We start from the raw sequence: 15,121 nt of genomic DNA, 5'->3' as shown, positions 1-15,121 counted from the left end.
CGGATAGATAGCACATCGCGATAAGTAGCCGTGTGCCTTCAGTAGATCTGGATTAGTTTCCACTTCGCGATAGATAGGATTTCTGGGGAAACAGAGTGATACATAAGCTAGGAGAAATTCAGGTTATTTCAGGTTATATCAGGAGAGTTATGCCAAGGTCACATCGTGGATCCTGCCAGGAATAGCAAGATTTCACTTCTATTATTATTTTTTTTTTTTATTGTGAATATCACTTTTCCCATTGTAGGAGAGAGTTCCAAACCGATACCTCCCCCCAAGAAAAAAAAATATGATAAAAAAAAGAAAAGAAATATAATTTGATGAAATAAGAAAATAGAATGAAATAAAAGTGATCATATCATGGCCGGTCGCCGAAAAGGGTAACATGCGACGGCCGGCACAAAGCGAGCCACACTTTGGCCGCGAGGGAAGAGTTGTCGTTGGCTGCTTCCTTCTTGTTTCTTTTTTTATTATCCTTCTTTCTTTCTCCTCACTTCTTCAGTACTGTTCCCAGCCCTTACAGAAATAGAATAAAACTACAGAAATAAACTCAGGCTCGGAGATAAAAGAACAGACAACTCAACCGGGATTGCACGGGCGATTGACGGTGTTGCTAAGGTGTCGGCTGCATGTCTTGGCTGCATGTGACGGAGCGGGGGTGGAAGCCGAGGTGGAGGGGGGATGTGTTAAGTGTGAGGGGGAAGTAGGTGGCTGGGTTGGGATAAGTGTGGGAAAAGAGGGATGGGTGGGGGAAGAGTATATGAGGGTAATAAGATTGGAGAGATGGAATGAGAAGGTGATGCTGAGCAGAGGGGGGGATATGAGAAGAGATTAAGAAGGAGCGGGTGAAGTTAAGGGAATGGGGTAGTGGTAGTGGGAGGAAGGGGAGGGATGGGGGAGGAAGGAGAGAAGCGATTTTGAAGTGGGGAAAGAGGAAGTAGGGGATGGAGGAAGGCGGAAGGCTGAGGGGAAATGGGTAGAAAGGGGAAAAAAAGTCAATCTAAATTCGTCCGGGTATTAATCTCTCTTGGTTGTAAGAAAAGTATTTATTGGTAATATTGAGGTAAATGTATTCCTAGTAGGTAGTGATGAGACGAAAGATTAGTATTTAGAATAAAAAGGCTAAAAAGACTAAAAACAGAAGAGGAAAAATATATCCCAAATAGTGATAACGCTTTGAGAATATGAATCCACACTATACAAATAATCATGATATAAAAGATGTATAGTGTTATGTGCATTTGACTAAGCCTTCGGAAGCTTTTTTTTCTCTCCCTTTACACGCGTATGTGTTTATATGCAAAATTTATGATACGTCCACGGTCGACGAAATCTTTTTCTGAATCCCGGATCCTGATTTGGTGAATTCCTACGACGCAAACATCAATAAGACGTGAACATATATTCAGCATTTTCCGGTATTTTCGGCGTACTTGATAATGTTGCACAAAGTTCACGCCGTGTTTTTTTCTTTTCTTTTCTTTTCTCTTTTTTTTATCGTGGTCGTCCGCATGAGATTTGCAACTGCGCCCCGAGTTCATTCTTTTAATTGCAACTCCAGTTTGCAAATATGTATAGCCATTATGCTGATTTCCGGGCGGGCAGCGTGCTGGCGACCGCACGGAATTAGGAATGACAATTCTATCCCATAAAATGAATGTAATTCCTTCCTATCGCTGTTGCAGTCTAGATTATCCGGTTGCATGCGCTTTTGATATTTTTATCCCTCGGGGAAGAAATAACTCGGCGGAGAGTCCAGACTTTTTAGCCATTACATCATCTGAGTCATATCATCCGACTTGCAAAACAAAGACAGAGGTAACGAGTGTCATTTCTGGAATGGGAATAGGGGCGTCGCCACTCCCTCACTCTCGCCCTTCGCTCTCAACTCGTTTTTCTTTTTCTCTCTCTCTCTCTCTCTCTCTTTTTTCATCTTTTCTCTCCTTTGTTTTTTATTCTCTCTCATCGCTTTCTTTCTCTCGCTTGTTCTTTCTTTTCTCTCTATCTATTTCTCTCTTTTCTCTCTATCTATTTCTCTCTCTTCTATCTATTTCTCTCTCTTCTATCTATTTCTCTCTCTCTCTCCCTCTCTCTCCCTCCCTCTCTCTCCCTCCCTCCCACCTCCCCCTCCTCCGCTCCGCCCTCCCTCCATCCTCCCTCCCGTCCCTCCCTCCTCCCGCCTCTCTCTCTCTCTTCTCTCCTCTCCTCGCATCGCTTACTTCGCTCTCTCGTCCTCTCTCTCTCTCTCTCTCTTCTCTCTCCCTTTCTCTCTCTCTCTCTCTCTATATAGAATATAAATATAGAACTATATATATATATATATATATATTCTGTCTCTTTCTCTCTCTCTCATCTCGGCTCTCTCTTCTCTTCTCTCTCTCTCCTCTCCCTCTCTCTTCTCCACTCTCTCTCGCCCCTCGTCTCTCTCTCCCTCTCTCTCTCTCTCTCTATATATATATATAATAGTTATATATATATATATATATGATATATATAAACCTGGTTTTCCCTCTCTCCCTCTCCCTCTCCCTCTCCCTCTCCCTTCTCCCTCTCCCTCTCTCCTCTCCCATCCCCTCTCCCTCTCCCTCTCCCTCTCCCTCTCTCCCTATCCCCTACCCTCCCCTCTCTCCACTCCTTAATTCGATGTATTTTCCTCTCTTCTTTTCTCTCCCATCTCTTAAATCTATATCCTCTGTAAACCACTGTATTTACATATTTTGATGTCCTGCTGTAATTGTGTATATAATAGATAACGACCACATACACATATATACCATACATAATACTTACGCTTCGTTTGCTTCATCTAATCTGTCCTAACCCCCTTTCAAGCTAGACATAACAGTGTTGTTTTGTCCTTTCCTTTTGCAGAGAGCTAGGTATTGATGCAACACTATCACTCATCACATGTCCAAATGTGGTAGAAGAGTCTCCTCTCGGAGCAGCGAGACTACAATTCTTACACCTCGCTCCCTCCGCGAGGAAAGTAGGAGCACCTCACTTCCAACGTCCTACTAATCAGCTTATGCAATAAACCAAGAAACTGTTCCTGCCGTGTTCCTCCACCAAGGCCACGTTTACCCACATACAAGCATGTCCAATCCCGACCTTTCAAGTGGTAGCAGCGACTCGAACCCTACATCGCCTCACGCCGCTATTGCCCTGCTTCCAGTAACTTCACGCTGCCAGTTTTGCTTGAACTTCCGATTGTGTGCCACCCTGCCCATCGAGTTGTCCCCAGCTGATGATCAACGTTTCCTCCTGCTTTACTGCTGAACTATCCTACATTTGCTGTCGACTCCTCAACCCTTGTTTCATCTGTACGCCGCCCACGCCACGCTGGTTCAGCATCGCAGCCACGACTTGCCTCCCACAACGCCAGTCAGCTGATCAGTCGCGCCATGACCTTGCTCTCCACACAGAGCTCTCCAAAATCGGCCTCGTCAGCCGCGCAGCCCGCCTTGTTTTCGTCTCGCAATCTTCTGTTGTGTCTAAAACATTTCCCTGTGGAAGCATTCTTGCCTAGACTACGCATCCCAGACGAGCCTATGGGCCCAAAATATAAACACTCCCCTTGGTGAATCTCCCCAGACAAGGAACACCAGGGGCATACTCAACAACTCTGTAGTATAGCTGCCAAGAATAAATCCTGTTAACCTGAACCTTCGTCTGGACTTCTCGCTACCAAAGTGACACCCCCTGAACGAGACTCTGTCAAGAAACGCTGCCCTGAACCGCAACCTGTCGGCCACTTTACAGTCCCTCCCTTCTTTTTCCCTCTCCCTCTCTTAATCTATTCGCTCTCATTCATTCTCTCCCTCTCTCTAACACTCTCCCACACTCTCCCTCTCACTCCAGCCTCTCTCCCTCTCCTCTCTCTCCGCCTCTCCCTCTCATCTCCACCCCTCTCTCGCTCTCTCTCCCCTCCCCCTCCCCCTCCCTCTCCTCCCTCCCTCCCTCTCCCCTCCCTCCCCCCCCCACTCCTCCCCCCTCTCTCTCTCTCTCTCTCTCTCTCTCTCTCTCCTCTCTCTCTCTCTTTCCTCTCTCTCTCTCTCCCCTCTCTCTCTCTCTCTCTCTCCCCTCTCTCCCTCTCTCTCTCTCTCTCCCTACCTCTCCCTCTCCCCCCCTCCCTCCCTCTCCCTCCCTCCCTCTCCCTCCCTCCCTCCCTCTCCCTCCCTCCCTCCCTCCCTCCCTCGCTCTTTCTCCCTCTCCCTCTCCCTCTCCCTATCCCTCTCCCTCTCCCTCTCCCTCTCCCTCTCCCTCTCCCTCTCCCTCTCTCCCCCCTGTCTTCCTTTCTCCCTCCTTTCCTCCCTCCCTCCATCCCACCTTTCCTCTTTTTCTCCCTGTCTTCCTTCCCTCCCTCCCTCCCTCCCTCCCTCCCTCTCACTTTCTTCCTCTCCCTAACATCATCCTTCTCTCTCTCTCTCCCATCCTCCTTCCTTCCTTCCTTCCTTCCTCCTTCCTCCTTCCTTCCTTCCATGTTATCTGAAGAAAAACTGCTAACAGGTAACCCACCCCACCCCACCCCCTCAACACACAAAAAACCGCCCGAACACGTGGCAGTTGGTTCCCTTCGTCGTCCCGACACGCTAACCCGCCTCGCCAAAGGTCACAGATTCGCCGCGTGGGAGAACGGCGCGGAAGGACGAACACGTGGCGGAGCCTCAGAGGGGAAACGGCAGTAGCGCTGGTAATTGCCTGCGAGTGCCTGCGAGTGCTTGCGAGTGTCACTTCAGAGACCACGTTTGATTGCGGCGAAAGTAGGCCTATTATTGTCACGAAATGAAATGGGAATATGTGCTTGAGGAATGAAATGGAGGGAGAGAGAGAGAGAGAGAGAGAGAGAGAGAGAGAGAGAGAGAGAGAGAGAGAGAGAGAGAGAGAGAGAGAGAGAGAGAGAGAGAGAGAGAGAGAGAGAGAGAGAGAGAGAGAGAGAGAGAGAGAGAGAGAGAGAGAGAGAGAGAGGGGCATCTTCACTAGACGTAGCGCCGTGTGATGCCAAGCAAAATATAGGGACCTCGTCTGTCATTTTCTGTGATTTTGAGGCAGTGTTGCCGTTTGCCTTTCAAATGCAAAGGGTCATGGCAACTGCATGGATTATTATTGGGTCGTTAAATGCAGGTGTGTGTGTCGTCACTCATACGTACACGTACACAGACATAGTACTCACTATCACGAGGAACTGAAGATATGTCATATAATTTAAGAATAACAAAATCAACAGTGAAGTGATCCATGAAATTCAAATTTTTGAATGATTTTCAACGGACATTCATTCTATAATATGTGTCTGGTTGTGATAGGAAACTCCGGCAGGAAATCCGAAGTAGATCAGCCAAGGAAAAGGGGGGTTGTTTGTTTGTCTTGGAACTGCGACGGGAAGGCTCTCGATTTCTTCCCTCGTGGGTCGTATTCTTCCCCTCTGAGGTCGTATTCTTCCCCTCTGAGGTCGTATTCTGCCTTTTTGAAGTATTCTTCCCTCGTGGGTCGTATTCTTTCCCTCTGAGGTCGTATTCTTCCCCTCTGAGGTCGTATTCTGCCTTTTTGAAGTATTCTTCCCTCGTGGGTCGTATTCTTCCCCTCTGAGGTCGTATTCTTCCCCTCTGAGGTCGTATTCTTCCCCTCTGAGGTCGTATTCTGCCTTTTTGAGGTCGTATTCTACCCCTCTGAGGTCGTATTCTGCCTTTTTGAGGTCGTATTCTTCCCCTCTGAGGTCGTGTTCCTCCTCTATATCGTCGCGTTTTTCCTTTCCGTGGTCGTATCCGTCTCTCCTCTGTGATCCAATTCTACTTCCCTACGGTCGTATTCCCATTCTCTGTGGTCGTACTGTGGTCGTTTACTTACTCTCCACGGTCGCACTTCTCCCTGTGACCGAATACTATTTCTCCTCAGTCGTATATATTTCCCCTGTGGTCGTAATCCTGCTCTTTATGGTTGTAATCCTCCTCTGTGTAGTAGTCGATCTGCGTTCAAGGCCCACGTCGGTCGTGGTCGTTGACGCGATGCCCGTTTCCAAATACACCAATGACTGTACGCTCGGACGCCAGAGCTCACTCTGATTCTAGTCTCGTGGCACTCGGGGGGTGAGGGTGAGGGTGAGGGTGAGGGTGACGGTGAGGGAGAGGGTGAGGGTGAGGGTGAGGGTGAGGGTGAGGGTGAGGGTGAGGGTGAGGGTGAGGGTAAGGGAGAGGGAGAGGAAGAGGAAGAGGGAGAGGGAGAGGGAGAGGGAGAGGGAGAGGGAGAGGGAGAGGGAGAGGGAGAGGGAGAGGGAGAGGGCGAGTGAGAAGGTCGAGGCACAGTTCGCGGTAGCAGCTGGGTAATAAGGATTTCGAGTAATCGGAGAACGCCAGGTGAGAGGGAGAGGGTAATGAGAGGGAGGTGGAGAGGGTGAAGGAGGGGGAGGTGAGGGAGGGGAGGAAAGAAGAAAGAGAATGATGGGTGGATGGATGGATTGAGGGAGGGAGGGAAGGAGGGAGGGAGGGAGGGAGGGAGGGAGGGAGGGAGGGAGGGAGAGAGGGAGGGTTGGAGGGAAATAGTGAGGGAGGTGAAGAGGGTGAAGGAGGGGGAGATGAGAGAGAGAGAGAGAGAGAGAGAGAGAGAGAGAGAGAGAGAGAGAGAGAGAGAGAGAGAGAGAGAGAGAGAGAGAGAGAGAGAGAGGCAGGCTGACAGAGGGAGTGTGACAGTAAATGAGCGAGTGAATGAATGAGTAAGTGAGTAAGTGTGAGACAGACAGAGAGAGAGAGAGAGAGGCAAAGTGAGTGAATGATTGTTGAAGAGAAAGAGAGAAATGGAACAAAATGAGATAATAAAGGAGGCCAAAAGTAGTCGAACACCAAGCAATTATTCCGTATGAGTTTTGTTGTGTGATTCTGAAGCCACGGGGACGTCGACCGAACGCGGTGATGGAAATGATGCCGTTGTCTCTACTCCTCCTTCATCCGTTTCTCTCCTTCTGTCGCCTCCTCTCCCTTTTCTCTCCTTCTGTCGCCTTCTCTCCCTTTTCTCTCCTTCTGTCGCCTCCTCTCCCTTTTCTCTCCTTCTGTCGCCTCCTCTCCCTTTTCTCTCCTTCTGTCGCCTCCTCTCCCTTTTCTCTCCTTCTGTCGCCTCCTCTCCCTTTTCTCTCCTTCTGTCGCCTTCTCTCCCTTTTCTCTCCTTCTGTCGCCTCCTCTCCCTTTTCTCTCCTTCTGTCGCCTCCTCTCCCTTTTCTCTCCTTCTCTCGCCTTCTCTCCCTTTTCTCTCCTTCTGTCGCCTCCTCTCCCTTTTCTCTCCTTCTGTCGCCTCCTTCATCCTTTTCTCTCCTTCTGTCGCCTTCTCTCCCTTTTCTCTCCTTCTGTCGCCTCCTCTCTCTTTTCTCTCCTTCTGTCGCCTCCTCTCCCTTTTCTCTCCTTCTGTCGCCTCCTCTCCCTTTTCTCTCCTTCTGTCGCCTTCTCTCCCTTTTCTCTCCTTCTGTCGCCTTCTCTCCCTTTTCTCTCTCCTTCTGTCGCCTCCTCTCTCTTTTCTCTCCTTCTGTCGCCTCCTCTCCCTTTTCTCTCCTTCTGTCTCCTTCTCCTCTCCCTTTTCTCTCCTTCTGCCGCCTCCTCTCTCTTTTCTCTCCTTCTGTTGCTCTCCTCTCTCCTTCTCCTTTTCTCTCCTTCTGTGCCTCCTCTCCCTTTTCTCTCCTTCTGTCGCCTCCTCTCCCTTTTCTTCTCCTTTATTCTATCCTGTCTGTCGCCTCCTCTCCCTTTTCTCTCCTTCTGTCGCCTTCTCTCCCTTTTCTCTCCTTCTGTCGCCTCTCTCTTTTCTCTCCTTCTGTCGCCTCCTCTCCTTTTTCTTTCCTTCTCTCGCCTCCTTCATCCTTTTCTATCCTTCTGTCGCCTTCTCTCCTTTTTCTCTCCTTCTGTCGCCTCCTCTCTCTTTTCTCTCCTTCTGTCGCCTCCTCTCCCTTTTCTCTCCTTCTGTCGCCTCCTCTCCCTTTTCTCTCCTTCTGTTGCCTCCTCTCCCTTTTCTCTCCTTCTGTTGCCTCCTCTCCCTTTTCTCTCCTTCTGTCGCCTCCTCTCCCTTTTCTCTCCTTCTGTCGCCTCCTCTCCCTTTTCTCTCCTTCTGTCGCCTCCTCTCCCTTTTCTCTCCTTCTGTCGCCTCCTCTCCCTTTTCTCTCCTTCTGTCGCCTCCTCTCCCTTTTCTCTCCTTCTGTCGCCTCCTCTCCCTTTTCTCTCCTTCTGTCGCCTCCTCTCTCTTTTCTCTCCTTCTGTCGCCTCCTCTCTCTTTTCTCTCTTTTTTTCTGTCGCCTCCTCTCCCTTTTCTCTCCTTCTGTCGCCTCCTCTCCCTTTTCTCTCCTTCTCTCGCCTTCTATCCCTTTTCTCTCTTTTTTTCTGTCGCCTTCTCTCCCTTTTCTCTCCTGTCGCTTCCTCTCCCTTTTCTCTCCTTCTGTCTTCTTCTCTCCCTTTTCTCTCCTCTCGCCTTCTCTCCCTTTTCTCTTTTTTTCTGTCGCTATGTCTCTCTCGTCTCCTTTTCCTTCGTTCATCTTCCTTTCTTCTACTGGCTATTCTCTCTTTTCTGTTCCTTTTCTCTCGCTCTCATCCCCTTTTGTTTCTCTCCTATCTTCTTCCTTCGTTCTTCTCTGTTTCACCCTCATCTTTCGTTCGTTTCTCTTTCTTCTGTCGCTTTGTCTTTTTTTTATCTGTTCCTTTACTCTTGTTCTTATTTCCTTCTCTTCTCTTCTTTCTTCGCTCCTCTCTTTCTGTTGTCTCTTTTGTCTCGCTCTTATTCCCTTCTATCTCTCATCTTTTCTTCCTTCGCACTTTCTCTCTCTCTCTCTCTCTCTCTCTCTCTCTCTCTCTCTCTCTCTCTCTCTCTCTCTCTCTCTCTCTCTCTCTCTCTCTCTCTCTCTCTCTCCTCCTCTCTCTCTCATCTTCTCTCTTCTCTCTCTCTCTCTCTCTCTCTCTCTCTCTCTCTCTCTCTCTCTCTCTCTCTCTCTCTCTCTCTCTCTCTCTCTCTCCTTCTCTTTCTCCTCTCTCTCTCCCTCTCTCTCTCTCTCCTTCTCTCTCTCTCTCTCTCTTTCTCTCTCTTTCTCTCTCTCTCTCTCTCTCTCTCTCTCTCTCTTTCTCTTTCTCTTTCTCTCTCTCTCTCTCTCTCTCTCTCTCTCTCTCTCTCTCTCTCTCTCTCTCTCTCTCTCTCTCTCTCTCTCTCTCTCTCCCCTCTCTCCCTTTCTCTCTCTTTCTCTCCTCTCCTCTCTTCTCCTCTCTCTTTCTTCCTTCTCTCCCTCTCCTCTCTCTACTCTCCTCTCTCCTCTCTCCTCTTCTCCTCTCCTCCTCTCTCTCTCTCTCCCTCCTCTCTTTCTCTCTCTCTTTCTCTCTCTCTCTCTCTCCCTCTCCCTCTCTCTCTCCCTCTCTCTCTCTCTCTCTCTCTCTCTCTCTCTCTCTCTCTCTCTCTCTCTCTCTCTCTCTCTCTCTCTCTCTCTCTCTCTCTCTCTCTCTTCATCTTCCTTCGCTCATCTCTCTTTGCTGTCCCTCTCTCTCATTCCCTTCTGTCTCCTTACTCCGCTGCCTGTTTTCTCTTTCGCATTTCCTTGCTCTTAATTCCAGCCATTAGCGCACTTCTTTTTTTATTTCTTCCTCTTCTCTTATTCTTTTCCCACTTTCTGCTCGAGTTCTTCTTCCCCACCCCCTCCCCTCCCGCCACTCTCCCTCCCCTCTCCTGCCGGTATCCTCTCTCACTCCCTCTGCCCCTGTGCTCCTCATTGCCTTCCCTTCCACCTCCTTCCCCCTCTCCCCTCCCCTCCCCTCTTTCCCCCTCTACCCCCTCTACCCCCCCTCCCACCATTCCCTTGTCCTTCTCATTGCCTCATAGCCATTCGAGCTCCTAAGTCCTTCCTTCCTGCTCATTACTGCGGTTCTTCCATCCTTGCCGTGCGCTTCCTTCGCTCTCCACCTCTTCCTCCTCCCCCTCCACCTCCTCCTCCTCCTCCTCCTTCTCCTCCTCCTCCTACCCCCCAGCACCCCTCATTCCTCTCTCTGTGCCTCCCTATTCCCTTATCTTTCTCTCTCTCTCTCTCTCTCTCTCTCTCTCTCTCTCTCTCTCTCTCTCTCTCTCTCTCTCTCTCTCTCTCTCTCTCTCTCTCTCTCTCTCTCTCTCTCCTTTCTTACACGTACCTAACCCCTATTCCCCCCTTCTCCTCGTGTCCCTCCCCCCCTATTCCACCCCCTCCACTTTCCCTCCTCCCTCGTATGCCCTTCCCCCTCCTATTCTCCTACCCCCCTACAGCCCCCTTCCTATCTTACTCCCCAGCTATCCCCTTATCTCCCTATCCCCCTATCCCCTCTCCCCCTATCCTCTATCCCCCTACCCGTCTGCTAGTCCCTCGTCCGCCGTGTCTTTTCGCCATTTTCCTCCCATCGGCGTTTCTCAAGTGATTAAGTTTTTAGATAATAAGGTTCGTTTGTTATCGCTCCTTCCTTCCCCCTTCTTTTTTAATGCACAAAATCGTTATTATTTTTTTTTTTTTTACATCGGTGTATGTGTTTATTTGTTTTGTTTGTTTGGTGATTTGTTTTTTTTTTCGCGGCGTTGGTATGGAATTGTCATTTAAACAGAAATTAAATTCCCGCTTTTTGGAAATATTTATATTTCGCGATATCGTTGATCATTTCTTCATTTCTTGCGCCACTCGACTTGTGTCTGACTGTTTTCTCCTTCCCCTTGTTCTTCTCCCCTTCTTTCTTCCTCTTCCTATCGCTTTGTCGCTTACTTCCCTTCCACCCTTTTATCTCATCTTCGCTCCCACTTCGTCCTTTTATGCCTTTTGTAGGAATAGCGCGATGTTCTTTATTCTCCCTTTATCCTCCTCTTCGGTTTGCTTTCGTTCCCATCCGAGCGAGTTTGATCATAATATCTTGTAGAATCTTCCGTTGAGTCTTATTTGGTGATGGATATAATTATTTCCAAATGTTTTCCCTTTTTTCACTTCCTCGTTACTGTTTTTATTCCGCTTAGCCTCTCGTATTGGTTGCATTACAATTACTATGTTCCTGGGCCTGGGCGTGGTGCGTGAAGAGTTTCAGCTTCAGGGCAATTTATTGATGCCATAACTACATCCTTAATCCTTCACAAACTCCTACGACAGTCACAGGCCATGGATCTTCCTTACCCGCGCAACAAACAACCAGAAGTGGCCAAAGGAGGCTGTAGTTTTAGCTCAACCCAGTGACACAGAGAGCGCGGCCAGGCCAGGCCAGTCCAAAGGGGCGATAATCACCGGCTCGACTCTCGGTCTCGGGGGCAGATAAGGCTTTAGTGGAACGCCGGCTTTAAAATACTTCGTAGGGAGCACGGCGGGGGTACGGGGGAAGGGGGAAGGCGGCGGGGGGAGGGGGATGGGAGGGGGGTATTGTCACAAGGAGCACTGCTTTTGTGTCTGTCTGTTGCGTATGTTTCGGTCTCGGTGGCGTTGGTGGTGGTAGTGTGTGTGTGTGTGTGTGTGTGTGTGTGTGTGTGTGTGTGTGTGTGTGTGTGTGTGTGTGTGTGTGTGTGTGTGTGTGTGTGTGTGTGTTTGTTTGTGTGTGTATGTGTGTGTGTGTCGATGTTGTTTTGTGTGAGTGAAGGGAGGGGATGAAAGGAAGCAAGCAATTAAACAAGCAAGAAAAGGAAGAGAAGAAAAGTAAAGAAAAGAAAAGAAAAGAAAAGAAAAAAAGAAAAAAAGGGGAAGGAAATAAAACGAAAAGAAAAGAAAAGAAAAAGAGAATAAAACGAATGTAGAGCAGAGAGGAAATAAAGTGAGAGTGAGAAGGAGGGGAGTAAAGAGTATCGTTAACGTCACGTAAGTGTGGTGCAACGTTGCTACGTTTAGCAGGAGGCTCGGGTATCTAGCGGAAGTGATAGCCCTTTATTCAAGTCAATGCTATTTTCTCGGAAAGAGATGTAATGACTAATCACTCTGCATATGTTGACAGCGTGACACTTCTCAGAACGAGTGTGATCGTGCCAAAGATAGATATAGATGGAAAGAGTGGGATTTGAGATGCATTTTGATGCTCGGACGTTGTAGGGATGGTGGTGATGGTGAGGTGTGGTGATGGGTGTGGATATGGTGGTGATGTGTGGTGATGGGTGTGGATATGGTGGTGATGAGGTGTGGTGATGGGTGTGGATATGGTGGTGATGTGTGGTGATGGGTGTGGATATGGTGGTGATGAGGTGTGGTGATGGGTGTGGATATGGTGGTGATGTGTGGTGATGGGTGTGGATATGGTGGTGATGAGGTGTGGTGATGGGTGTGGATATGATGGTGCAGTAGGATGGTAGTGATGAGAGTAATATTTCACAAAAATATGATTGTGATGGTGATGATACAGAATGATGATCTTGATGGTGATGACAATACAAAATGATTATCACGATGGTGGTGAAAATGGATGGTCTTGATGGTAATGATGATAATAATATTTAGATATTGTAATGTGTAAAATATGACTTAAATTGTTGTTCCTAGTAATGTCAACAGTGGGAATGGCAGTGGGTATTTAGAAAAGAACAGAGGATAATCCAGCGAGTAGTAATGCACAAAATGTCGTTCATGGTATAAAGAATGTTAATATAAGTCATCGGTATCAAAAGAATTCACGATGGACATGTCTAATTAACAGAGAAGAACGCAAGACTGCTTTTTCCAGAGGAACAACTCGGGTAAGGAATGACGTTTTCAGATGCCGTTTGCTGAAGTTTTCCTTCTCTCCCTGTCAGCACCCCTCTCTCTCTCACTCTCTCTCTCTCTCTCTCTCTCTCTCTCTCTCTCTCTCTCTCTCTCTCTCTCTCTCTCTCTCTCTCTCTCTCTCCGCTCATCTCTCTCTCCGATTATTTCTCTCTCTCTCTCTCTCTCTCTCTCTCTCTCTCTCTCTCTCTCTCTCTCTCTCTCTCTCTCTCTCTCTCTCTCTCTCTCTCTCTCTCTCTCTCTCTCTCTCTCTCTCTCTCTCTCTCTCTCTCTCTCTCTCTCTCTCTCTCTACCTATCTATCTATCTATCTTTTTGGATTTAGTATCTATCTCACCAAGCTTGGATAAGAAATTGCGTTTAAAGTTTTGCTGAAGCTTTCTCTCTCTCCCTAGCATTACTTTTCTTTCACTCACTCACTCACTCACTCACTCACTCACTCACTAACTCTTTCTTTTTTTCTCTTTCTTCCTCTCTCTTCATCTCTCTCCTTCTCTCCTTCTCTCTCCCTCTCTCTCCCTCTCTCTCCCTCTCTCTCCCTCTCTCTTCTTCTCTCTCTCTCCTCCCCTCTCTCTCTCCCTCTCTCACCCAAGAAGCTTGAATAAGAAATTGCGTTTCAAGTTGCCTCTTGCTACAGCTTTCTCTCTCCCCCAGGCACGACCGCGGCGGCGGAGGGGGCCAGTGCGGGTGCTCAGGTAGGCCATGCGAGTCTCTAGTTTACGCCTTCGGGACGCTTTCGGCTGCGCGGGGGGGGTGTTGGGCTCCGAGTTTGGGGTCTCTCTTTCTCTGTGTGATGTATTCAGTTTAGTTAGGTATGTTTAAGTTCTCTCTCTCTCTCTTTCTTTCTCTTTTTCTTTTTCTTTTTCTTTTTATTTTTCTTTTTTTTTTCTTTTTTTTTCTCTTTCTCTCTTTCTCTTTCTCTTTTTCTTTTTCTTTTTCTTTCTCTTTCTCTTTCTCTTTCTCTCTTTCTCTCTTTCTCTCTTTCTCTCTTTCTCTCTTTCTCTCTCTCTCCCTTTCTCTCTCTCTCTCTCTTTCTCTCTCTCACTCTTTCTCCTCTCTCTCTCTCTCTTTCTCTCTCTCCTCTCTCTCTCTCTCTCCTTCTCTCTTCACCTTTCTCTCTCTCTCTCTCTCTCTCTCTCTCTCTCACTCTTTCTCTCTCTCTCTCTCTCTCTCCTCTCTCATTCTTCACTCACTCACTCTCTCTCAACTATCTCGCTAAATCTCTCTCTCTCTCTCTCTCTCTCTCTCTCTCTCAACTCTCTCTCTCTCTCTCCCTCTCTCTCTCTCTCTCTGCACACACTCTCTCTCTCTCTGCTCTCCTCTCCTCGTCTCTCTCTCTCTCTTCCCTCCCTCCTCTCCCCCTCTCTCCCATCCTCGTCCTCACTCGCGCCTCACTCTTCTCATCTCCCTCTCACTTTCCTCCCCTCCCACTCTCTCTCTCTCCCCTCTCTCTCTCCTCTTTCCTCCCTCTCTCTCTCTCTCTCCTCTCCTTCCTCTCCCCCCCCCCCTCTCTCCCGTCTCTCTTCCATCTCTCTCTCCCTCTCTCCCCCTCCTCTCTCTCTCTCTCTCTCTCCTCCCCCCTCCCCCTCTCTCTCTCTCCTCTCTCTCTCTCTCTTCTCCTCTTCGTCTCTCTCTCTCTCTCTCCTCCTCTCTCTCTCTCGCGCTCTCTCTCGCACTCCTCCCTCATCTACGCTCTCCCTCTCCACCGCTATTCTCTCCTCACTCTCTCCTCTCTCTCCTCTCTCTCTCTCTCTATCTCCCCCTCTCTCTCTCTCTCCCTCTCTTCTCTCTTCCCCCCCTCCTCTCTCTCTCTCTCCTCTCTCTCTCTCTCTCTCTCTCTCTCTCTCTCTCTCTCTCTCTCTCTCTCTCTCTCTCTCTCTCTCTCTCTCTCTCTCTCTCTCTCTCTCTGTGTGTGTGTGTGTGTGTGTGTGTGTGTGTGTGTGTGTGTGTGTGTGTGTGTGTGTGTGTGTGTGTGTGTGTGTGTGTATGTATAAATAAAGGCATATATCTATATATCTCTCTATATACGAATGTATGTATATATACACATAAGAATAAATTTCCACTGTTTATATATGAGTGTGTGTGTTTTGTTTTCAGCATTCCCTTCATATTTTCCACTTGTTCACTCCCAGACAGGTCAACCTCAGCCTAAAACACGTAGTTGAAACACGGCGCGGGGAGACCGTAGACTTTACGCACTATTTTCCCTCTATTTCGTTCTTTTATATCTTTTCCGTGGCACTGGAGGCTGTAAGCTGAGTGCTGCAGCGCGGATGCGTTATTGGTCCCTTGGCGCAGATGAGGAGATTATTGTGCAGAGATCCAGGAAATTCATTCTTCTATACGATCTCTACAACGGTTATTGTCTAGTAATGAAATTTGTAATTTTATCTGTTGATCTGAGGATTGGGGTATCAGTTTTTATATATGTGTGCGTA

At 48.3% G+C, this 15,121-nt stretch overlaps 1 protein-coding gene across 1 annotated transcript in view; it reads left to right on the top strand.

Moving 5' to 3' along the window:
• The first annotated feature begins 13,304 nt into the window (after positions 1 to 13,304).
• disp (RND transporter family member dispatched) overlaps positions 13,305 to 15,121 on the top strand; it is a 73,646-nt gene continuing 71,829 nt past the window's right edge. Inside the window, exon 1 of the mRNA XM_086544183.1 lies at positions 13,305 to 13,375. The gene's annotated coding sequence lies outside the window, so the exon portion shown is untranslated. The remainder of the gene's footprint in view (positions 13,376 to 15,121) is intronic.

The sequence above is a fragment of the Penaeus japonicus genome, unplaced genomic scaffold (genome assembly GCF_977035675.1).
Source record: "Penaeus japonicus unplaced genomic scaffold, GWHDUDI00000001_assembly GWHDUDI00000014, whole genome shotgun sequence".
Taxonomy (NCBI): domain Eukaryota; kingdom Metazoa; phylum Arthropoda; class Malacostraca; order Decapoda; family Penaeidae; genus Penaeus; species Penaeus japonicus.
Note: the sequence above shows the minus strand (reverse complement) of the source record. Positions and strands in the feature narration are given on the sequence as shown.